Source organism: Pongo pygmaeus, chromosome 3, assembly GCF_028885625.2.
Source record: "Pongo pygmaeus isolate AG05252 chromosome 3, NHGRI_mPonPyg2-v2.0_pri, whole genome shotgun sequence".
Classification (NCBI taxonomy): Eukaryota; Metazoa; Chordata; class Mammalia; order Primates; family Hominidae; genus Pongo; species Pongo pygmaeus.
In genome coordinates this window covers 108,600,831-108,626,344 of record NC_072376.2, presented here as the reverse complement: position 1 = coordinate 108,626,344, position 25,514 = coordinate 108,600,831, and positions in this window count along the sequence as shown.

Genomic DNA, 25,514 nt, shown 5'->3' with positions numbered 1-25,514 from the left:
ACCGCGAGGGTCCGTAGCTTCATTCTTGAAGTCAGTGAGACCAAGAACCCACCAATTCCGGACACACTTCTCTCTTCAAATCTTTAACACCCATTTTCCTCCTTCCCACCCTAGTCATTACAATGATTTCAATTTCATTGAGAAAAGGGAGAAATTAGAAGACTTTTCCCACTTATTTCTGCCACCCCATCTACCAGCTTCCCTGTTGTATACACATCTGTACTCCCGCCCGCCACCCCGATAACCTGGAAGAACTGTGGTTACTGCTACAACGTCTCCACTTAATACACAGTGACTTTTCCCTACCAACAACTCAAGACTACCACTCCAGCAAGTCTAGCCTCTCACATTAATTTTCCTCTTCTATCATATCATCTCCAGTCAACATCATTAACCTTAAAAAATATATACACATATACACATGTGCATATACATATATATGAAAACATATATGGTATATACACATTATACATATATGTATACATACATGGTATACATTTATATGTATGTTATATATATTTACATGTATATATTATACATATGTGTATATAGACAGATATTAAATAATGTGATATAACCTATATTAAAATAAATAAATTTTAATTTTAAACAAATCTCAAACTCATATATCCAAGAAGCTACTGCCTTATTTTTCTTTCTTTTCTCAGCAAACTCCTTGAGTTTTCTGTATATGTTGTCAGGATTTCTTTACATTCTCACTTAAACTCAGTTTCATTGAAGTTTTTTTTTTTTTTTTGATAAATGAGAACACGTGGACACAGGAAGGGGAACATCATTGAAGTTTTTGATACTATCTGCTCATGCTTTCTACTTAGTTCTATTAAGATCAAATGATAATATCAAAATAATATCAAAAATGTTAAAAAGAAGAGACAGGTTATGTTTTGGTTGTGCTGAATTGCATGAACTTAACAAAAATAACTTTCCGCTCTTGAAATTTTTTCTTTACCTTTGCCCTTTTGCAGTATCAAGTCCACCTTTGTTCAGTCTCTTAAAATCCCCACTTCACTTCTCAACTGAACTTCCATACTTATACCCTAAGTGCCAAGGTTAATGGCTATTTTATGGCATTCATAAAATATGGACTACCGGTGTTAGTCCATTCTTGCATTACTATAAATACCTGAGACTGAGTAATTTATAAAGAAAACAGGTTTAAGTGGCTCACAATTCTGCAGGCTTTATAGGAAGTGTGGTGCTAACATCTGCTTGGCTTCTGAGAAGCCCTCAGGAACCTTAAAATCATGGTTGAAGGTGAAAGGGGAGCAGGAGCATCACATGATGAAAGCAGGAGCAAGAGATAGCACCCGAGGTGCACATGGGTTAAATAACCAGATCTCAGGAGAAGTCACTCACTATCAGAAGGACAGCACCAAGGGGATAGTACTAAACCTTACATAAAAAGCCTGCCCCCATGACCCAATCACCTCCCACCAGGCCCCACCTCCAACATTGGGAATTACATTTCAACATGAGATTTGAATGGGGACACACAACCAAACTATATCACTACCTAAGCCCTCTGTCATATGATGCCTTCAGCTCCTTCCTTTTACTTAGATTCCAGAAAACCATGTTCTATTGTTTCTCTTCATTCTTTCTACATCTATTTCTCATTTTCCTTTACTGGTTGATTTCTAACGTCAGCCCCCTAAACAGTAATCTGATCTCCTATGCCCTGAGTTTGCATTCTCTGCCCTCTCCCCTTAGTAGTCACCAGGTAGTCTCATTAATTTCCCTTTCTTATCTGTCTCTTCCTTTCACTGACTCCAAAATATCTGCCTTTCAAATTTTATCTTTATGCTGAGATTCTGAGTTAAACTTTTAGTTTTGTACTGAGTACTTAAAACTTTTTTTCTCATACCACATTTTAAAACATAAACTCAATCTCTCTCTAACACATACACATCTTCTTCCACCCTCTGCCTGAAATTAGGGACTTATCATGCATCCATTACAGGGTCAATTACCGACATACAAATCATACCACAAATAATTCAAAATCATTATTCTAAATCTCTCTTGAATTACCTCTCTCATCTTCATTCCCACTACTTTTCTTTTATTTAGGTGCCTCTTCATTTCTCACAACAATTATTACAACAGGTTTCCTATGGGTTTCAATCCCTGAAATGGTATCACCTCATGACAACTCCAGCTGACTTTTTAGGCTAATGATTCAGTCTAGCACTCCTTTGTTTTAAATATTCCTGACCTCTTGCTGGTTCTAAAATAAAGTCCAAGCTCTTTAGCTTGGGAGACACGGTCTTCTTCACTCTTTTCCTGATCTTTTCCCTCCTTCCTATGTTGCTTCTGACCACTCCTTCTCTTGTTCCCTATCTTCACACCAGCCCAACTGGTCTTTCCCCACTTATCCTCAGGCCTTTGCATCTCTGTGACTTTGCCATGTTTTTCACCATTATCTGAGTGTTCTTCTAAATCCTTCTTCTCCAAACCTCTTTTTAAGATCCAAGTGACTACTAACTCTTATGCAAAATCTAAAGAAGACTTCACTCTTTCCGGAGGTTTGGTCAGAATAAAGAATTATTTCAACTTCAATGCTCCTGAAGCGCCATTTATATATCTCTATGATAGCATTTATTTGTTGCTTAATTGTTATTTATAAGTGGATCCCAAATATAATATCTTCAGACTCAGCAACCACAACCTAATCATCCCTTGACAGAGAGAAAGAATAAGCATGAGTCCTAACTCAACATTGAGCCTTAAAAACTACATTTGTACCTTACTTCTACTGTTTACCAATTATGTAATCCAAACAAAACACATAACCTTGAGGCTACCCAGTTTCTCCTCTAACAAATTAAAATAATAATTATGCATTCTTTTCTGGTTATTTCAAGAATACTCTGGGAAAATATATGTAAGGTACCACAAATCACAGTTCCTAGATCATGACATATAGCCTTCCTTCTTTGGTTCCTCTTTTTATCCCCAGCACAAAGCACCATTGTCAGCTCATAGGGAGTGTTAAATACAGTAAATATACATGAGTAAAACTATCTGTGTGCTGTATTCAGTGTATCCAAACCTCTCCAAGACTTAATGACTTAAAACAAGGACAACTTTTATTTTGTTCATGAATTTGTGATCTGGGTTTGGTGAAGACAGCTTGGCTGTGTTATACTCAGCATCAGCTAAGTGGTCTGAAGCCTGGGAAGCTTAAATCATTGTAAGATTTCCATACAAACCTGCCTGGCATTTGATGCTGCCTGCTAGGTCAGACCTTTGCTGGAGCTGCGGCCAGAACTCCTACACACAGGCATTTCATGTTGCTGTGTGGCTTCCTCACAGAGTGGTGAATGGGTGCCAAGAATAAGTGTCCCAAGAAAGAGCAAAGGGGAAGTTGTGTTACCTTTTAAGAGGTTGCCTGGAAGTCATACAGCACTACTTTTGCCAAATTGTGTCAGTCAGAAGTGAGTAACTAAGGCTGATCTATATTCAAGTAAAGAGGAATTACACTTCATCTCTTGATGGACATACTGTCAAAGAATTTGCACACATATTTTTAAGTCACTGTGCATCCATCTATCAGTGTCAATATCTATACCAGGATTTTGTGTTGAATATAGAAATGAGCCCATTTGAGAATATCTGGGACCCAACATATGAATTAGGGATCTAGTAAGGCAAAAAAGAAAACAAAACAAAAAACAAACCTAGACCAGAATTTCAGAGACCTGGGTCTTAATTCCAGATGTGCTCAGCTAAAAGCTAACTGGGTCTTAACTTCCAACAAGTCAAACTTTTTTTTTTTTTTTTTTTTTTTTTTTTTGAGATGGAGTTTCTCTCTTGTTGCCCAGGCTGGGGTGCAATGGTGCGATCTCGGTTCACTGCAACCTCTGCCTCTCGTGTTCAAGTGATTCTCCTGCCTCAGCCACCCGAGTAGCTGGGACTACAGGCATATGCCACCACACCCGGCTAATTTTGTATTTTCAGCAGAGACAGGGTTTCTCCACGTTGGTCAGGCTGGTCTCAAACTCCCGACCTTAGGTGATCCACCCACCTTGGCCTCCCAAAGTGCTGGCATTACAGGCGTGAGCCCCCGTGCCCGGCCCACAAGGCACAGTTTTTAAGCCTCACTTATTCCATCTCTAAATTAGTGATAATAATTATTCTGCAGTCAGTCTCAAAGCTCTGAGACAAAGCTCTGAGAATCAGAAGAGATAACACAAGTAAAGACATTATGAATGCTACAACCTAGGTGAAATGCTCTGTTATTAGAGTGGGGGATGAAAGAGCAAAACCATCCTTATTTGACACAGCAATAGCAATTCACTCTTATCTTCATTAGATTTACTTTTACCTCTTGGGAGTATTAACTCTTGGTTCTTTAATTTTCCTTTGTATAAGAAGTGAATTTTGACAAATGCCACCACTATTATTTAGGTACAAGAAAAAGTATTAAGCTTTTGAAGCAGGTGTTTTGTAAGTATCCATTGTATCCATATGCCACCACAGTGATATACCCTATATATCTTAAGTTATACATTTCAAGAAAGTAAAGCAAGTGACATTTCACAATCTAAGTTTGTCCTGCTTAAAAAAACGGATTCTAGGTTTGTAGAAAATGTCAAAGAACATCAAGGAAAGCATGTGATATTTAAAATATCAAGCACCCCAATATCCAATATATAAAACAAAAAGGGTGACTAAGGTGTGCACTCTGAACAATATATGACATTTTTAATCATTCTGTTTAATAATACCTTGCATTTATATAGCTCCTTTCCTTAAATCAATTTAAATCATTCCATAACTTCCCCATTAAAGTATATTATGCCTTTTTCTTCACCTTTATCTGATTTATTCATTATTCAACCTATAATACACTTCATGGTTCTTTTTACATTCCTTTACATTCTTTTTACATTCCATATGTATCCATATAATAAGATTCTAGTAATTGGGAGTTAATTGAAATGCTTATGGATCTATGAAAGAAAACATTCTATGTATTTGGCTGCATTTAAATGTAAGATGCCTCTTCGATATAAAATATGGTGAACAAAGTTCAAAGAGAAGCCATGACCTAGAATGAGATATATCAAACACATAATAGGCAAGAATGTGAATTAAAAATATATGAAATATTACTAAAAATAAATGATAAAAGAAGAAACAACTAAATCAAATGAGTATTGAATACAAACAAGAAAGTCACAGAAAAGAAAGCCCAAATTGCCAGTAAACACAGAGAAACATTCCTGATATTACTAAAACCAAGGACTTATGAATTAAAGCAGTAAAGGAATGCCATTTCATATCCATCATTGGTCCAAGTCCTAAAACTTGACAAAACCCAGTTTTGCTGTAAAAATTGGAAACTCCCACACACTGTAAAAGTTGGAAGCTCTCATACACTGCTTTCTCCTAGCTTGCAATATTACATAATGACAAGTGAAGATGAAAATATGCAATGAAAAATAAATATTTTAAGAAATAGCTCTTAGTAGTAGCTATATCTGTTATAATCATTTGCTCAATCATAAAAGATACATTGAATGCATTCCATATGACAGAATCCATGTTGGATGTCACCTAGATCTAAGAAAAAAATGGCTTTAATGGCTAAGATAAAATGATAATATATGTATAAAGGAATCTCTTAAATGTGGAGCACACAATAGGCACTCAATAAAAGGCATATTTAATAATATTTCCTGAAGTTTTGGGCTAACAGTTACCAATGTTCAATGTCATTGTACATAAGTCAGTATGTGATCACTTATAAAAACAATATACCATATAGGTGTGTAAGTTTGGGGATTAGATTTTGTCCTATTTCCAATCCTGTCCTATAGGATAAATTCTTTTCAGAAATGGTGTTCTTGCAGCTTGGAACATAATTTCTAATGAGAGCTTTAAATATGAATTCACAACATGTTGTATCTCATACAACTTTTATAGAAATGAAGTGACATGCTCAGTGAAAGTATGTTGGCCAACTCAAAAAGCATCTGAAGTGAACTGGATGGTATCAGTGCCACAGATACTGAATAGAGAGTTTGAAATGAGAAAGTGAAATAAGGCAATAATTCTAAATCAATTTGTTATTTTATATAATGTTATACTGCATAAATACATATCTAAATTAATAAAATTATACCTTCTTTACCAAAAATGGGAAAAACATTTTTTTTTTGTCTATATATATTTTCCAACTGGGAAAGTAAAGGATAATCTTAAATTTTGACACGTATTCAGATACACTGTGTACATCTCCCTTGCTTTAAAATTCTTCAGTGGCTCCTGACAGCTAAGAGGACAAAGTTCAAGCCTCTTATGAAAACATGGAAGGATCTAGAATCTAGCTTTTTCCTAGCCTTCCAGTTTTTATATTTTACTTTGCCTTAAAGTTCAGTAAAACAGGCTATTTGAGATTCTATTAAAGGGCTAGACTTTCTCCCCACTGTTCTTTGCTCTGTCTTACCTCCTGGCCCAAAGCACTTCAAAGCTTCAATTCCTGTCATGCCCCCTGTTTGAAAAATTCCCTGAGCAGAACCACTCACCAACTCCTTCTTTTCTTGCAGACCATCCTTTTCATATCTTTTACCTAGTACTATATCATAATTTTCTCTAAAAGTCAAACGTGATGAATAAGACAACACAATTCAGAGTCAGGCAGAAACTAACATTCAAGCTTTGTCACTTAAAAGCTGTGTGACCTTTGTCAATTCACTTAACTTCTCTGATTGTAAAATAGGGATAATAATATTTACTAATATAGTGTTATGAGGCTTAAATTACTTATAAAACAATTGAGGACAACACATGACACAAAGTGGGTATCAATAAATGAATGGTAGGTGTTGTCATCGTTATTATTGCTGGTATATCATCATTTTTATTCCTTCCCCAAAATATGTAATATTTGTAATATTTGGCATAAATGGAATTTTTTAAATTTTTGCATTACTTAATATTAATGTTTTGACTGGAATACATACTTAATTCTTAGGTGGATAAGTGAATGAATGAGTAGGACCTCGAGAAATGAGCAAATTCTCATATTATAGTTTGTCCCATAGAGATTAGTGGAGAATAATCAAGTCGCTTTTCCTCCATTATACATCTACAGCACAAACCATGTACTCTTTTTGAGGGTATAAAAAAATCTCATTATGTAATTTTACTATGTATTATTGCGGAGAACTCTCACATTACCTAAACATGAGAAGCGTTTTGCACATGCAGAATCTTAAATTTTGTCTTCTGAATTTAGTGTCACTTTTTAAGGATGATCTGAAATAGTTTGAGTTGTTACTAGTAATGCATACCTCAGAATTCTTTAGGCCAACAGCTCTGTAGCTGGTCTGACACTTAGATACAGATTCTGAGGAATCCAGGGTGAGGGGAATAAGTGTCGCAGTGTCAGGGGCTACCAGCCACAGGACAGGTGAGGGAAGGGGTGGAAGGACAACTCAATGATTCATGAACAAATGGATCAAATGGGAAATGGAAGAACTGATGACAATAAGAAAGATGAGAAAGCCTCCAAGTCCCAATGCCTCTGTTTCCCAGCATTTTATTTAAAAGGTTTCAACTATGGTATTCATGATGTTGACATTGACTTATTTGAATGGATTAAAAGAACTATGAGACTTTCTCCTTCTTAGGTGGCCAGATTATTGAACAGTCTAGTTTAATTCTGATAAACATTTTCCCAGTGAGGATTGCTAATATCCCCAGTGGACAAACTGGAGAAGCCACTGAAGGGCAGATAGATATTCTACTGTAAATAAATTGACATTGCCATTTATCACTACTCCCTTGAGAGTTTAGTCAGCATTGAATCCACAGAGCCTATAAGCCCTGGTAGAGCTCAGAAAAATTGAATTTCAATATCTATAAGACTAAGTAGTCCCTGAAGTAGAATCAGGAACAACAACAACAACCGTCCAACTTTCCCTCCTTTTCCAACTTAAGAAAATCACACACACACCATTGTCATTATCCTCTTCAGCCTACTTTAATTAAAAACACACATTGCACTTCTCATGTGTCTACTATACACATGTCTCCTAATTCCAAACTCCTGGAACAAAATGTCCAGTAGGCACAGTGATCAGGTATAATGTGTTTAAGTCCAGGTCCACAAGGACAGATACTACAAATAAAAATTGACTTAATTAATTAAGATGTGGTAAAAAAGAAATGACCACAATGAAATCAAGTGTGCCCCACCCTCTCACATTTCCACAGTAAGAGAAAAGCTATGGATTTTTGTTTGCTTGTTTCTATCATTATTAGTTGAGTTGTCTCAAACTCATTTCAGAGAGTAAGACAATTGATATGGTTGGACTCTGTGTCCCCAACCCAAATCTCCTCTTGTAGCTCCCACAATTCCCAGGTGTTGTGGGAGGGACCCAGCAGGAGATGATTGAATTATGGGGACAGGTCTCTTCCATGCTGTTCACCTGACAGTGAATGGCTCTCATAAGATCTGATGGTTTTAAAAACAGGAAGTGCCAAGCTTTTTGTTTGTTTGTTTTTGTTTTGGCTGCTGCCATCCATGTAAGATGTGACTTGCTCCTCCTAGCCTTCCCCCATGATTGTGAGGCTTCGCCAGCCACGTGGAACTGTGACTTCTCCATTAAAACTCTTTCCTTTGTAAATTGCCCAGTCTCAGGTATGTCTTTATCAGCAGTGTGAAAACGGACTAATACAAAAATAAAGGCTTGTTTTGCTTTCCCTGCAGCCAATCACCTTTTACAGCCTGGGCTGTGAGCTCCCCACCAAATCTTATTCTCGATTCTCAATAATATCATTCATTATTACCCCAATGTGGATCCACCATCACAAATACTATTACAAAGATACAGCAGCACAATTTCTCAGAACATTTCTGAAATGCATTCTTATTTACTTTTCATCCTTTTCTAAAAAGAGTAGCTTCACAATGCGGTCCCAAGCTTTCCAAACAGATTTTGGATAAAGTCCCTATTGAATTACATCCATCTAAATGCTATAAATAGCTCACCCACTTTTATCAGGGGAGTCTTTCATTTGAAATCAGAAATTCTAACAAACAATTTCTGGGACCGTGTATATTACATATATCACTAGAGTGCACTGCTTTGTTTCAGGACTCTCATTTAAAGCTCTGTTTAACCATCCTCAAATCATCTTATTCCTTATGAGGACCATGTGAATAGCCAGTGGGTCCCTTTCACGGGTGTGAAACTGATCCGTTTATTGATGTGGCCCCACTGTTCTGTCTACTCTCCTGGAGTGATGCTCTGGAAAAACAAAGTTGCCTGCAATACAGTTTCATGTCAAATTAGCATATGGCATAGCATATGGAACAACAACTAGAGGACTGGTTTCTCAGACCTGAGAAGGTACCAAAAACACATTTTCGGAAGAGACACATCCCTCATTGAAAAGGCAGCTGCCCAACACACAATTGTCTCCCAGTAGACTGGTACTGGCAAAGACAACTGTCTTGACTGAAAGAACACTGCCAAGAAACTGACCTTAGGGGGAACGGAAGAGAGCAGAGCATGATATTTACATTTCTTTGAAGTCTCTTTCAAGTTTTGAAAATCACTCCTAAAAATACACTCAACTGTGACTAGAAATATATATTTTCTAATATTCTGCACAGCCTGGCTTAAAATAAAGCAATTCAACAGATTAGCAGTATTAAGCATATGCATTTAGGTTTTTTTAATCTTTCTCAATTTAATAGTTTAGGACTCTTTTTGAAAACTGCCAAACCTATGGTGTACATTGGTATCCCACACATTCTGAAGAGAGAGCACTACTCTTCTCTGATTCTTTCGTTAATTTGTAACTATTGCAAAGTATTTTAGCATCACATTGTCGTAAAGAATATTTTGAAGATATTGTCAAATCCTTCTTGTGAGTGACAAGTTGTTTCACAGCTTTTTATTTCAATCAACTTTTTAAATCTCATTAACCAGAAAACTCATTCTGTTTCAAAGAAATGAATTTTAATGTATTAAATATAATCCACTACAGAGACTCTCAGTGGGAAGAACATATGTACAAAAGCCTCTAATATGTAGACAGAATATAGTGAGATTATCACAGCACATTTATGAAGTTCTTGTCTCTATGAGCCCTTAATAAAATGTCTCTAGTTGCCCATGATATTCCCCATAAGCCTTTCCCTAGAATATTCTAGTTCACATAAACTTGCCTCAAAAGTTTTCTTTCCTTTACCACCAAATGATGACTAATTTCCACAGCATCTAATTAATATTTACAACTCTAATTGCCTTAATAGATAAGCCTAATTTTTTAAGTACTACAATGCTCATTCTCCCATTTTGGTAAGGCTGACATTCATTTATACGATATTCTAATAGTTCAACCACAACACACCTTAGTCATTTTCAACATCCCACTGCCTAGTTTAATATGTAAAACACAGTAGAGGTTCAATTTAAGTGTACCAAATGATATTGAACTTTAATAACTGATCCTTTCCAGTTGTCCTAATACATGTTCAACTTTGTCTTCTTTTTTTCCCCATCTAGTCAGGATTCTAAGATAAGCCATTTCATTAACATATCGAATACTCTGAAAACCAATGCCATTTTATGAACTATTTGGCCTTCCTCAAGTTACTTAGCCATTTGAGCCTTAATTTCCTCACCTGTAAAATCAGAATATTATCTTTAGTTTTAGAGTTTTTGTGGGAATCATAGAGTCATACTACATGGGTTATTTAACTTACTGAAAGTGAAATACATTTGCTTGAGAAAGAGAGAATAAAGTAAATGGAATGAATGATTCCATCAGTTTTTCTACCCAATAAGTCTCTGCCCTGGAGTAAGCCTGAGATGAGGGATGTAAATCAGTTAATCTCTTTCTCTTAGTCAAAGATAAATATTTTTCATGCAACATAGTTCCAAAATGTAAGCTGCCAATTTCAAACAGAACTAGCAATCTGTTTCAGTGCTGAAGGAAAAGCTGGCTGCATTAGATTTAATGAAAAGTGTTCAATCTATGTCTTTCTTTGGAAATTCTCCAAGAATATATTTCAGTATATGAAATGTTCATGCTGGCTGACTTTAGAATCTAATACTTGTGAACGATACAATTTTTTTTTTTTATTTTACAATACTGTTTATTAGGCAGGGCGCAGTGGTTCATGCCTGTAATCCCAGCACTTTGGGAGGCCAAGGTGGACGGATCACGGGGTCAAGAGATTGAGACCATCCTGGCCAACATGGTGAAACCCCGCCTCTACTAAAAATACAAAAACTAGCTGGGTGTGGTGGTGTGTGCCTGTAGTCTCAGCTACTTGGGAGTTTGAGGCAGATGAATCACTTGAACCTGAGAGGCGGAGGTTGCAGTGAGCAGATATCGCATCACTGCACTCCAGCCTGGAGACAGAGCGAGACTCCATCTCAAAAAAAAAAAAAATAGTAATAATAATAATAATAATAATGTTTATAAATTGCCCTGCTCATCACCTCTCACACATTAATGACATTCAATCACATTAGAGGATTATTATTCATCATTTTATTACACAATAAAATAATCACAACTGCTAGGTGTTTTAGCTCCTTGATGGTTTATCGTGTTTCTTACAGTGAAATTTCCAGTTTTCTCAAGTCCTCTGTTTATTTCTCTCCTTTCTTTTATAACAGATTTTCAATATCCATTGTCACTCTTCAAATTAAGATTATTCAGCATGAATATACCTTTTTTACGTGTTTCCATGTCAAAGGATTTCATTATATTTAACCCCCTCTCTTACATTGGCTAGTCTCTGAGGAAGAATAAAGCTTGTCCAACTTAAGTCAATGACCCAAGATCTATGTCTGGATCCCACCCACTCATGCATCCTCAAAGGCTTTGTTTTACTCACTTTCATAATTTAATCTACACTGTCTTTCTATTATGTGAATACACCATCAGGTCTTCTTGGTATTAACAGCAAACTTCCTTCAATCTTGCTTAAAAGGAAGGAACAGTAGCTGGTCTATAAGCCATTGCTTCTGCCTTGGACATATCTGGGGAAGGAATCTGTTACTTAAAAAAAAAAAAAAAAAAATGAAAGTTCTGGGAAAATCTCCTCACAAACACACTAACCAGACCTCTTAGTAGTATGTACTAAAACACCTTTATAGGAATATATCTATACTATCTAGGCTGGAATTATTCTATGTTTGTCTGCTGGAATGTATCTGTGTCCACTATATAATTATCAGAGGGTAAAATTATTAGAGTATAAAATGGAGATGTTTTGTGATCAAAATAATACACTTTGTGTGACTCATGTCATGCACGTATAATTCAGATACCCCATATGTTAAATCTGGGCTGGAATGCATTTTAATGCAGAAATATAGACCTGGAAAGCTGCATTAAGTGTTTTCATACTTCATCATTCTTTCCCTGTGGCTTGTGATTACTCATTCTTTTTTAAGAAACGGTAAACAAATAATAGCCTATGAGTTAAAGAGTTATTTAAAAATGAAAAAAAAAATGTGATATCGACCATTTGCATCCTGTAAAGCCTAAAATGTTTACTATCTAGCCATTTGTAAAAAAATGTTTCGTCAACCTCTGCTTTAAATTATTAGTGAAATTTAGTCTGTGGGTAATACTTTGCATTTAGTAAATCTGACTTGACAATTGACACTTTGTGCCATCATACCTGCTATCCTCATTGAACTTCTTGAAAGCAGCAGCAAGAGTCAGCACCACAAGTTCAAAGTACTCATAAAAATAATTGTTATTTCATTTGCCCAGATATAGATTCACTTATACATAGTCATTTGATTTTCAACAAAGATGCCAAATCTTCAAATAGGAAAAAATATATTTTCAACAATGGAGCTGGAATAAATAGTGTGATGGTTAATTTTATGTTTTGACTTGACAGAGCCATGGGGTGCCCAGATATCTGGTCAAACATTATTCTAGGTAAGTCTGTGATGGTGTTTCTGGATAAGATTAACATTTGAATCACAGACTGATTAAACCAGATTACCCTCCTTTATGTGAATGGGCCTCATCCAATCAACTGAATAGCTGAATAGAACAAAGAGGTTGAGTAAGAAGAAACTGTACCTGCCTGACTGCTGAGCTTGGATATCAGTCTTTTCCTGCCTTTGAACTGGAACTTACACCACTGGCTCTCCTGATTCTCAGGCCACCATAATTATACTGGAACTTATCATCATTTATCTTGGTTCTCAGACCTTCTGACTCAGACTGGAACAACAGTATTAGCTCGCTTGTCTTCAGCTTGCTGAATACAGCTGTTGGGACTTCTCTAGTCCCCATTATTATATAAGCAAATTCATAATATCTATCTACCTATCTAGCTAGATGATGGCCATGAGACAAAAGCATAAGAAAGTATCTTAGTGACTTAGTGTAGGCAAATCATTTTGAGAAGTCACAGAAAACAATATCCATAAATAATTAGTAAATAAAATTTTCAACAAAGTGTACCACTTCTTTTCATCAAACGACAGCATGAAGAAAATGAATTAGCAAGATATAGGAACAGAAAGAAAAATATGAAACACATATATGTGAGAGAGTACTGATATCCAGGATATAAAAAGAATTCCTGTAGCTCAAAATAAAAAGTTTCCACAATTAAAAATATGAGACAAACATCTTACTAGACATCTCATAAAAGGAGATACAAGCATACGTTGGAGATATTGTGATTTAGTTCCAGACCACTGCAATAAGCAAATATCACAATAAAGGAAGTCACACAACTTTTTTCATTTCAAGGGCATGTAAAAGTTATGTTTATACTACACTATAGTCAACTAAGCGTATAATAGCATTATGTCTAAAAAATCCAATGGGATTACCTTAATTAAAATATAATTTGTCGTAAAAATTCTAACAATCATCTGAGACTTTAGCAAGTCATAATCTTTTTGCTGGTGAAGGATCAGCCTCATGTTGATGATTGCTGACTGATCAAGGTGGTAGTTGCTGAAGGTTAGGATGACTGTAACAATTTCTTAAAATAAGACAATAATGAAGCTTGCCACATCAATTGACTATTTTTCATAAATAGTCTCTCTGTGGTATGCTATGTTATTTGAAAGCATTTACCAATAGCAGAAACTTCTTTCCAAACTGGAGTCAATTTTTTCAAATCTTGCCTCTGCTTTATTCATTAGGTTTATGTAATGTTCTAAATTTTTTGTGGTCATTTCAACAATATTCACAGCATCTTCACCAGGAGTAGTTTCCGTTTCAAGAAACCACTTTTCTTGCTTGTCCATAGAAACAACTCCTCATGCATTGAAGTTTTATCATGAGATTGCAGTAATTCAGGCCCACGTTCAGTCTCCACCTCTAATTCTAGTTCTGTTTCCATTTTCACCACATTTGCAGTTACTTCCTCCACTGAAGTCTTGAACACCTTAAAGTCTTCCTTGAGGGTTGGAATCGACTTCTCCCAAATTCCTGTTAATGTTGATATTTTGACCCCCTCTCATAAATCACAAATGTTCTCAGTGGCATCTAGAATGGTGAATCCTTTTCAGAAGGTTTAAAATGTATTTTGCCCAAATCTCAGAAAATTCATTATCTACGTCAGCTATACTTTTATGAAATATGTTTTTTTAACAATAAGACTTGAAAGTTGCAATTACCCTTTGACTCATGAGCTGCAGAGTTGACACTGTGTTAGCAGGCATGAAAACATTATTCTTCTTGTACATCTCCATCAGAATTATTGGATGACTAGGCGCATTGTCAATGAGCAGTAATATTTTGAAATAAATCTTTTTTTTTCTGAACAGCATTTCTCAACAGGAGGCTTACATTTTTCAGTAAACCAAGTTGTAAACAAAAGTTTGATCACTGACGCTTTGTTGTTCTATTTCTAGAGCACAGGGGGGAGTAGATTTAGCATAATTCCTAAGGTACCTAAGATTTTCAGAATGATAGGTGAGCACCGGCTTCAACTTGAAGTCACCAGCTGCTTTAGCCTATAAAAAGAGAGTCAGCTTGTCCTTTGAATTTTTGAAGGCAGGCATTGACTTCTCTTTAGCTATAAAAGTCTTAAACAGCAACTTCTTCCAATAGAAAGCTATTTCAGCTACGTTTAAAATCTATTGTGTGGTGTAGTTACCCTCAACAATAATCTTAGCTAGATCTTCTGGATAACTTGCTGAGCTTCTACATCAGCAATTGCTGCTTCACCTTGCACTTTTATGTTATGGAAATGGCTTCTTTCCTTAAACCTGATGACCCAACCTCTGCTAGCTTCTAACTTTTCTTCTGCAGCTTTTTCATCTTTCTCAGCCATCATAGAATTAAAGATAGTTAGGGCTTTGCTCTGAATTAGATTTTGGTTTAAGGGAATGTTGTGGTTAATTTGATCTATCCAGACCACTAAAACTTTCTCCATATTATCAATAAGGCTGTTTTGCTTTCTTATCAATCGTATGTTCACTGGAGTGGTACTTCTAAATTCCTTCAAGAACTTTTCCTTTCCCGACTTGGTTAACTGGCCCAAATGGCCTAGCTGTCAGTCTATCCTGGCTTTTGACATGCTTTTCTCAGTAAGCTTAATCATTGCTAGCTTTTGATTTAAAATACAAAATGTACCACACTTTTTTTTCACTCAAACACTTAGAGGCATCGTAGGGTTATCAACTATTCTAATATGAGTATTGTTTCGTCTTAGGTAATAGAGAGGCCCAAAGAGAGAGGGAGAGGAGAGATGGGGGAATGGCCATTTGGTGGTGCAGTTAGAACTTATGGATTGTTTGCTGTCTCATATGGGCACAGTTTGTGGTGCCCCAAAACAATTAATTACAATAGTAACATCAAAGTCACTGATCGCATATCATCAAAACATATATAACAATAGTGGAAAAGTTTGAAATATTGTAAGAAATACCAAAAACTAACACAGAGACACAAAGAGGGCACATGCCGTTAAAATAAAATAATGCTGATAGACTTGCTCAACGCAGGGTTGCCACGAACCTTCAATTTGTAAAACACACAATATCTATGTAGCACAATAAAACAAGTTATGCCTTACACAAATGGCCTATAAGCACATAAGAAAGTGCTCAACATAATTATCATCAGAGAAATTCAAATTAAACCCACAATGAGACATTATTACACATTCATCAGAATGGCTAAAATTTTTAAAGACTGATAACAACAACTAGATGTGAGGATGTGGAGGTGGTACTATACAGTGTTTGCTGGGAGTACAAAAGTGTATATGCACTTTGAAAAAAATCTGGTGTTTTCTTGCAAAATTAAACATATACTTAAGACCCAGCAATCTGACGTTACATTGTTACCTAAAAGAAAAGAAAATACATGCCCACAGAAAACTTTTGTAACTTTAAAACAGCTTTGTTCATAATACTCACAAACTAGAAATGACCCAGCTTCCTGCCAATAGGACAATTGGTAAATAATCTATAATATATGCATACAATGGGATACCATTCCACATTTAAAGAGTCAAGCTACTGACAAATCCAACAACATGGGTAAATCTCAAAAACATTATGCTCAGTCAAATGAGCTTTACAAAAAAAGAGTACATTTTATATTGTTCACTTATGTGAAGTTCTAGATCAGGTGACTCTAATTGATGGCAGAAAAGCACTAGAACAATGGTTGCCAGAAGGCAGAATTAGGAGTTAATTTGAAAAGAGGATGAGAGAAATTTCTGGGATAATGATGTTCTATATCTTGATCGAGGTTCAGTTTACAAAAGAATGGACACTTGCCAAAATTCACTGAATTGCACACTTACGATTTGTGCATTTTGTTATATGTAAATTTTACATAAAAGGCATCAAATTTTGAACTCCAATTAATATTGCATATGGTAAGATATTATGGGAAAGTTTATGGCTCTCTATAATGGGAACTTTCTATGGGAATGTTCGTGGCCCTCCTTTAAATGCATCAAATGTAAGATCATTGGATGGATAAATAAAGGAATGGAGTTGCATAAATATCTAATAAAACATTTTTATCAGCCCCCAGAATTGTGAAAATAAATTTTTGTTGTTTAATCCACTCAGTCTGTATTATTTTGTTATGGCAACCCAAGCAGACTAATGCAACAGGTGTTTATTGTAAAATTCTTTCAACTCTGTTATATATTTGAAAATTCACATGAAAAAGACTAAAAAATAAACCAAAAATTCAAATAGAGTTAATGATTAAGAGCACTACCTTTGGAATCGTAAAGAATTGCACCCTAACTGTAGCTCCGTAACTTGCTAGTTGGATGAAAATTAGTGTGTTATGTAACCTATCTTAGCCTTCTGTTCTCATTTGAAAATGGGTATCATAATAAAACGCCTCTCTCAGTTTGATGTAAACATGAAATAAAATATTATATATGCTGGTACCTAACACAAAGCCTTTGACATATAAAGTGCTCAATTAACATTTGCTGCTAATAACTTTTTACTATTACCTTGCAGATTTTAATATCTTGAAATAAAAGAAAAAAATATGTGAAGTACTGATCTCAGCTTTCAAAGACAAAGCACCAGGTCATTATATGTCCTTTTATTTCTTCTCTTCAATGTTGGTATACATTCAATTACTTATCAGCACTTTTCATTCTACGCACTCTCAGGGTGAAAAAATGGACTATAAACCAAAATAACAGGAATATTCATTACCAAATGTGTTAATTTTTAAACACTTCTTTTTACTTCATTAAAGAAAAGTAGACTTCTGTTGCCATAGTGATTTGATTAATTCTGCTGAGAGTAGCAAGATTCTCAGATATTCTCCTGTAATTGTGAAATATATAAATCTAAATAAAAACATAAAAATTTGATAAACCCTGTATGTAGCATATAAGTGTGTTTTAAAGAGAAATAATAAAATGAACATATGTATATACTGCCTAAAAGAAAAAATATCTTTACTTTGAAGTTTTCTCTAAGTCCCTTCCCAAACACTATATCCCACTGCTTCCCCAACTCTTCCAAGAAGTAAACACTATGGTGAATTTTGTTGATTATCCCCTCTAGGCTATAGAGGACAGTGAATGAGCACAAACTCATTGAGCCAGGCTCAGAAACTTGTGAGCTAGGCTGCTAGATTTAAGTCCTTGATCTCCTACTTTATAACTGTGTGACTTAGAGGCTGTTGCTTAATCTCTCTGTATGTCATTTCCTATATTTAAATAGGAATCATAATATTAGTTAAGAATATATATTGTATTTTGTTGAAAGTGTCTGGCACATAGTGCTTTAGATATATTTTCTATTATTTTGCTTTTCTACTTAGTTTAACCTATTTGGATGAATCTCTATAAAAATATATTCCCTTACGCCAGTAATCCCAGCACTTTGGGAGGCCGAGGTGGGCGGATTACGAGGTCAGGAGAGCGAGACCATCCTGGCTAACATGGTGAAACCCCATCTCTACTAAAGACACAAAAAATTAGCCGGGAGTGATGGCGGGCACCTGTAGTCCCAGCTACTAGGGAGGCTGAGGCAGGAGAACGGCATGAACCCAGGAGGCGGAGCTTGCAGTGAGCCGAGATCATGCCACTGCACTCTAGCCTGGGCGACAGAGCAAGACTGTGTCTCAAAAAAATATATATATATATTCATATATATATAATATATATATATTTTTATTTATATACCTGAATTTTGGCTGGTTTTGACATTTACAGATAAGGGATTATACTGCTATCAAGTAGAGCTTGCTTTGCTCTTTCAAAATAAACTTTTGATAGTCTTTCAATATATGTGATTGTTTGGTTTATTCATTTTTTGCTGTCATATAATATTCCACTGTATGAATACATGACTATTATTCTTTCTTTTGTTGATAAATGCTTGGACTATATCTACATTTTTATATTACAAACAGTAGTACTCAGCCATTTCATGTCATTATCTTGACAAAATGTGTACATGTCAGATGGTAAACATCATCTGTCAATTTCCTCTCAATTAATGTAGAACATTATGAGTTACCAAATAACAGTTCTTTTTTGTATTTAAATCCTTATGTATTGATCATCCATAGAAATATTTCTCCACAAAAATCAGTATTTAAGAAAAAACATCTACCACCTTGTGAAGAGTTATGAATTTTCAATTTTCTTTTCATCAAATCCTATTTTATTTTTATAAAAATGACTGAAGAAGTCACAATTAAAGTGTTATTATTGGGCTAGACAGCCCCAAACATATTTGGAATGTATTGAACAACTTTAACCTTCATGAGGAACCAAATTTTAATTAACACCCAAATCATTCAAATGCTCCTAAATTTTTGTCTCTGCATGGCTAAAACTTAGTGAATGGTTATAGTGTCTAATGAATGAATCTATTAAGAACTTGTCAATAACACAGATAAATGTTTTATTTGCTTTACTAACAGCCTGTAGAACAAAAAGCTTTCGATATCTTTGACTAAATTAATGGGCTAGTATCTGATAGAGAGCAAGTGGTTTAATCATTATAACAGATGATTCTGAGTTTAGAGTCATAGGTTTAAATTCTTTTGAGATTTTTTTCTTGGCCCTATCATTAGCATACATTGATTGCTCTGATTGGCTAATCATTGAATTAGGAAATAGATAACCTTTGTTACTAAACTGGTTCAGTACATAGTTTTCAAACTTTGGGAGAGAAATAGTCAATTTTGTGTAAATATATCCTTGAGATATAATGTGTTTTTCAATAAAACTTATTAAAAAATTAATCCTAATATAAATATATAAATAAAACACCTAAATACACAAAATATTGTTATTAGTGAAATAAAATATCTGATTGGAAAACCTGAAACAGCCAGAGATATATGTTGGCTGATTGTGTTTATTATGAATTTGAGCCCTTTATTAAAATCCATCTGTATAACAAAAGTCTGTTTTCTAGAATACTTTAAACTAATGATAACTAATCCTATTGCTTGCATGTAGAAATGTTCTGAGATACAACGAGAAAGGACTTAAGAAACATTGGTTCACAGAACAATTAAGCTATCATATGTATTCCCTAAGGAGCTTCTTCTATTACAAATAATACTGACTGACATAAGAGGAGGGGATGAACATTCTGGTTAAATGATAATGGACAACACAAAATGTAATGCTGTATAGGTATGAATAAGACATAAGGAAATTGTTTCAAAAGCCAGCCCAGTGACTCTTTGATACAAACCCAGGGGCCCTTCCCTTTCCAATGAGCTCAAGTAGCCCTCTGCTCCATGACATCACAAAGTAACTGGTTTAAACTGTGCTTCACGAGACTTTTATATACAAGAATTAAACAAGCCTGTCTCATTTAATTTCAGTTAATGTAAGTGAGCTTCTGAAACTGAATTGCTCAGTTATAACACCGAGCTTGAAGCCAAGCTGGCTGATTAATTCCTAGCTGTTTGAAGTGCTTTCTTCTCTTATCTTGAGCTATGCAGGCCTTACTACAGCCTGAGGAGACCTGAGCCTAAATCGATGGGAGAATTTTGTTTCCTCTCCACAGAGAGGAATGGAGACCAGATAAGCACTGTGGCATAAAACTGAAAACAACCAAATACTTGTTGCCAATTTTGAGAAATATGCGGGATGTAGGGCTGATTAGAGAAACCAAAAAGTCCATAATATAGCATCCTTCTATCTGACTTTCAATTCACTGGTACACTGTGCAATTTTAATTGAAAATTACTATTGCCTAGAAACTGACATTACCCTAAAGATGCCCTAGTTAGTTCCAGTTGAGGTTTTTACATAAAATAAGCATTAGCAGCATGAGAAAGGAAGGGAGGAAGGGAGAGGCTGAATATGGTGAGTCATTAGGGCAACAATTAGGACACTTTCCCAGATTTTACTCTATAACCTTTAGAAATCTTCAGATAATCTGTTTTTGCTATTCCCAGGAGAGTTCTTTTATGCTCTTCAAAGCAAAATATGCCTCACGATGAACTTCCTAAAACATATCATGGTGTATCTTCCAGCTTGAGATGAAAAAGCACTGGCTTTTAGGAGGTAATTTAGTGACTACACCCTAAGTTTCCCCCCGCCCCACACACACACACTCACACCCTGCTTCCGTCTCACACATATTTTTCATATCTTGAGTGCATCTTTTGTTCTAAATAGACGCGATAAATGGTGGTGTATTAGTCTGTTCTCACATTATTATAAAGAAATACCTGAGACTGGGTTGGGCACAGTGACTCACGCCTGTAATCCCAGCACTTTGGGAGGCTGAGGTGGGTGGATCATGAGGTCAGGAGATCAAGACTAGCCTGGTTAACATGGTGAAACCCAGTCTCTACTAAAAATACAAAAATTGGCCAGGTGTGGTTGTGTGTGCCTGAAGTCCCAGCTACTCAGGAGGCTGAGGCAGGAGAATTGCTTGAACCCGGGAGGCGGAGGTTGCAGTGAGCTGAGATCATGCCATTGCACTCCAGCCTGGGTGACAGAGCAAGACTCCAATTAAAAAAAAAAATCAAATCTCCTGATAACTCATTCACTGTCACAAGAACAGCATGGGGGAAATTGCCCCCATGATATAATTATCTCCCTCCCTCCACAGTGGGGATTACAGGTCCCTCCCTCAACCGGTGGGGATTACAATTCAAGATGAGATTTCAGTGGGATACAGACCCAAACCATATCATTCTGCCCCTGGCCCCTCCCTCCCCTGCTCTCTCATGTCCTCACATTTCAAAACACAAGCATGCCTTCCCAAACAGTCCCCCAATGTCTTAACTCATTCCAACATTAATCCAATAATCCATAGTCCAAAGTCTCATCTGAGACAAGGCAAGCCCCTTCTGCCTGTGAGCCTGTAAAATAATAAACAAGTTAGTACCTTCCAAGATACAATGGGGGTACAGACATTGGGTAAATACACCCTTTCCAAATAGGAGAAATTGGCCAAAACAAAGGGGATAGGCCCCACGCAAGTCCAAAATCCAGGGGGCCAATTATCAAATCTTAAGTTTCAAAAATTATCTCCTTCACTTCCATGTCTAGCATCTGGGCATGCTGATACAAGGGGTGGGCTCCCATGGCCTTAAGTAGCTCCTTCATGGGCTGGCATTGAGTGCCTATGTCTTTTCTAGTTGCACAGTGCAAGCTGTTGGTGGATCTACCACTTTGGGTTTTGGAGGGCTGTGATCCTCTTCTCACTGCTTCACTGGGCAATATCCCAGTGAGGACTCTGTGTGAGGGCTCCAACCCCACATTTCGCTTGGATAAATGTTTTCCCTGTACTCTCACACTTCTCTTTTCCTTGCCTGCTGCCATGGAAGACATGCCTGCTTCACCTTCCGCCATGATTGTAAGTTCCCTGAGGCCTCCTCAGCCATGTGGAATGGTGAGTCAATTAAACCTCTTTCCTTTATAAATTACCCAGTCTCAAGTATTTCTTTATAGCAATATGAGAACAAACTAATACAGCAGGCTAAGCAGGAAACTTGAGACTAGGTAAGCTTTCTTCCTTCCCTCCATTTGGCAATGCTGCCAGGCCAAAGCAACCAAAATGAGCCACGCAGCTACTGTCAGTAGACAGCCCTATGGGGCTGAAGACTTGAACAGCAAACCAGATCATTGCCAGGGAGCCCATCAGAATGGTTTCAGCCTCAGAGAGAGCAAAACTATTAAAATAAAGCTGGCTTGAACCAATGTTCCTTTCTATTGCCTGTGATGTTTGCTGAAATAAACATCCGAAGCACTGTAACAAAATAAGAAAACAAAATACCCAAGGATATAAAACAAACAGTAGATCCATTCTTTCAACCACTCTCCCCACCCTGTAAAGAACTTGAAGCTGCAGTAAATCCAGATAGTCACTGTGCAAAAAGCCAAATATGTAAGTTCACTATAGACATTTTTCTTATTTCCTGATCAGCAATGTAGTTTCTCATTTTGAGAAATTTTCATAAATCTGATGAGATGCTATGTGATATCATATCAAACTTCCTATAAAAGTACTTCTAGAATGATGCTCACCATAGCAACTGAGCACTCCAATTGTGTTATCTGAACGTGGGCTATATGGGGAAGAGAACATTTCTCTCATCTTTATTTCAGGATTGTGTAAGGTTAAAATAGTAATGGTTAGAAAACTATATATATGGCTTGTGATATTTGGAGATTAGCATCAACTTATGAGAAAGGATATATTTTATGTCACTCCCTAGTAATACACCAATAGCTTAAGAATTCATGTTCATGGAAGAAAATCCTTTACTTAAGGAATTCTGTCCTAGGAGGACATATGAATTCTGATAAAGTGAAGAGTAAATACCTAAACAATCTGATACCAAAAATTTTGAAGTGTCACAATGTAATTGTAACATGAAACTGTATGTACAATTAAATGTTCAAAATCTTGAAGTTTCTTTTCTCTGTGTCATAAACACAAAAAACATAATAATGAATTATATTTATAAATTAATGAGACTAATTTATCTATGGCTCATTAGTTAATTTTAAATTTATTTTCTGAAACTTTCAAAAAATTGTCTGATGGTTGGAAAATGTGTATAATAATCGTAATTACTATTTATTTGGCATCCACTGTATACAGGTACTTTACCAAATGGTCTAATTTGATGACAACACTATTAGAAGAAAAGTATTTGATTCTGTTTTTGGAAACAAAGACACTTTGGTGCTGATAAAATAAATAACATATCCAAAGTCACATGAGTAGTTAGAGCCAAAGCCCGAAATTTCCTCTATCAGCTCCTTTCACTGTATCTTTCTTTATATTCATCCATTTATTTCTCTTCCTGTTATTGCACCCTCATCTCCTCCCTATTTTCTCCTTTCTTCTGTTGCACTAATTACTCCCTAGCATTCTGTTGAGATTAAACTAAAAAATTTTGGTCTCCAAAAGCACAAGATTACAGATGGTGCCATCTCTAGTAAAGGGTACACTTTCCCAGGGATTTCAGAGATGTTTTTCTTCTAATTTCAAAAGGATAAAGCAAATTGACAATCTGTACCTGAAGCCTAATCCAAATGTATCTTCTCCATGGCTAACCTTCATTGCAGGCAGTTTTTCCTTCCGAAACCTCTTTTAGTTTTATGATTACTACAGGAAATAAATAATATTTTGGGTTTGAAACCACTCTCAATATTAACTTTATAGCTTTAAGGCACTAAAGCCATTACAATTGTAATTTTTGGTATTAATTATGAAATAAGGAATTACTGTATTTTATAAGGTTCCCTATAAAATAACAAGGTGGTTATAATGTTTTATAATACAGCAGTAAGTATAATACTGCAGGATTTACCTGTCACTTGTAGGATTACATAAATGTGTCTTTCATTTATGTTACTAAAAAAAAATCTATCACAGTGAGGGCTTTTGGTTCTGGAAATACATTTTAATCAACTTAGCAACATAACAAAAGCAAGTTAGATACCACTGTAGAGTTTAGGCCAATATTTTCTCTCTTTCATATCCTTGGCTAGTATAAAAACCTCAAGGGAAATTAGACCAAGAATGGTTTCTGTAAAAACTTCTGGAGCTTCTCACAGAGAACCAAGTAATATCTTGAGTAAACAATGGGCTCTGATTTTTTTTCCTGGCCAGAAACAATTCTCATGTTAGTAAACTAAGCCAAAGTGACTGGCTAACGACTTCATATATGTAGTTTGTTTTGTTTCTTTTTTATTTTGCTGACCCACCTACCATGTTCAGCAAATATATGTTTCATTAGAAGTGTAGATCACAAGGAGTAATGATGTTGAAGTAGCATAGTGTATTTATAATTTTATTTAACCAGTCATCCGTGTTTTTGTATTAGCTATCTTCCTGACATTTAGAATTTCCCCTTGATCTTTGTCTGATGTATGAAATACTAGAATTATTAGAAATCTTTTGTGCAATTTAAGGGTTAATGTTATGACTCGAATTAGGTCATTTCTTATCTTCTGACTTAAAATACACAGAATAATCCTGTGAAGAATTCCTCAGAACGCCTGAAAGAGTAAGGGCCATCTAAATTTCAGGCTTCAAATTCTAGTAGAATGTTCACAAACTTCCAAAAGCAGAAGATACAACATTAAGTCATTTTAAGAACATAATTATGTATTTATTATTAATTATCTAGAAGTCATTAAAAAGGCATATTTCATAATTTGATGTTTTCACAATACCAAATTATTTTCTCATATTATTGAGTGCATTATAAGAGGTGCATGTGTGTAGTGTGTGTGTGTGTGTGTGTGTGTGTGTGTGTTGTTGGATTTTTTTTACATTTAACTTGTCCTATGTACTTGAAGAAAGCACCAATTACAGTCTTTGGAGTTGTATTATCCTGCAAAAAAAAGTCATATTATATATACAAGTGGGGCTGTATGGGAAGGTATATGGATGAAACAAGGTTGGCCAAGGTTGATAACTTTTGAAGCTAGATGATGGGTACAAGCAAGTTCATTATACTATTTGCTCTTCTTTTTTTATTTATATAAAGATTCATAACACTAAGAAATTTCACATGATATTGGCAAAAAT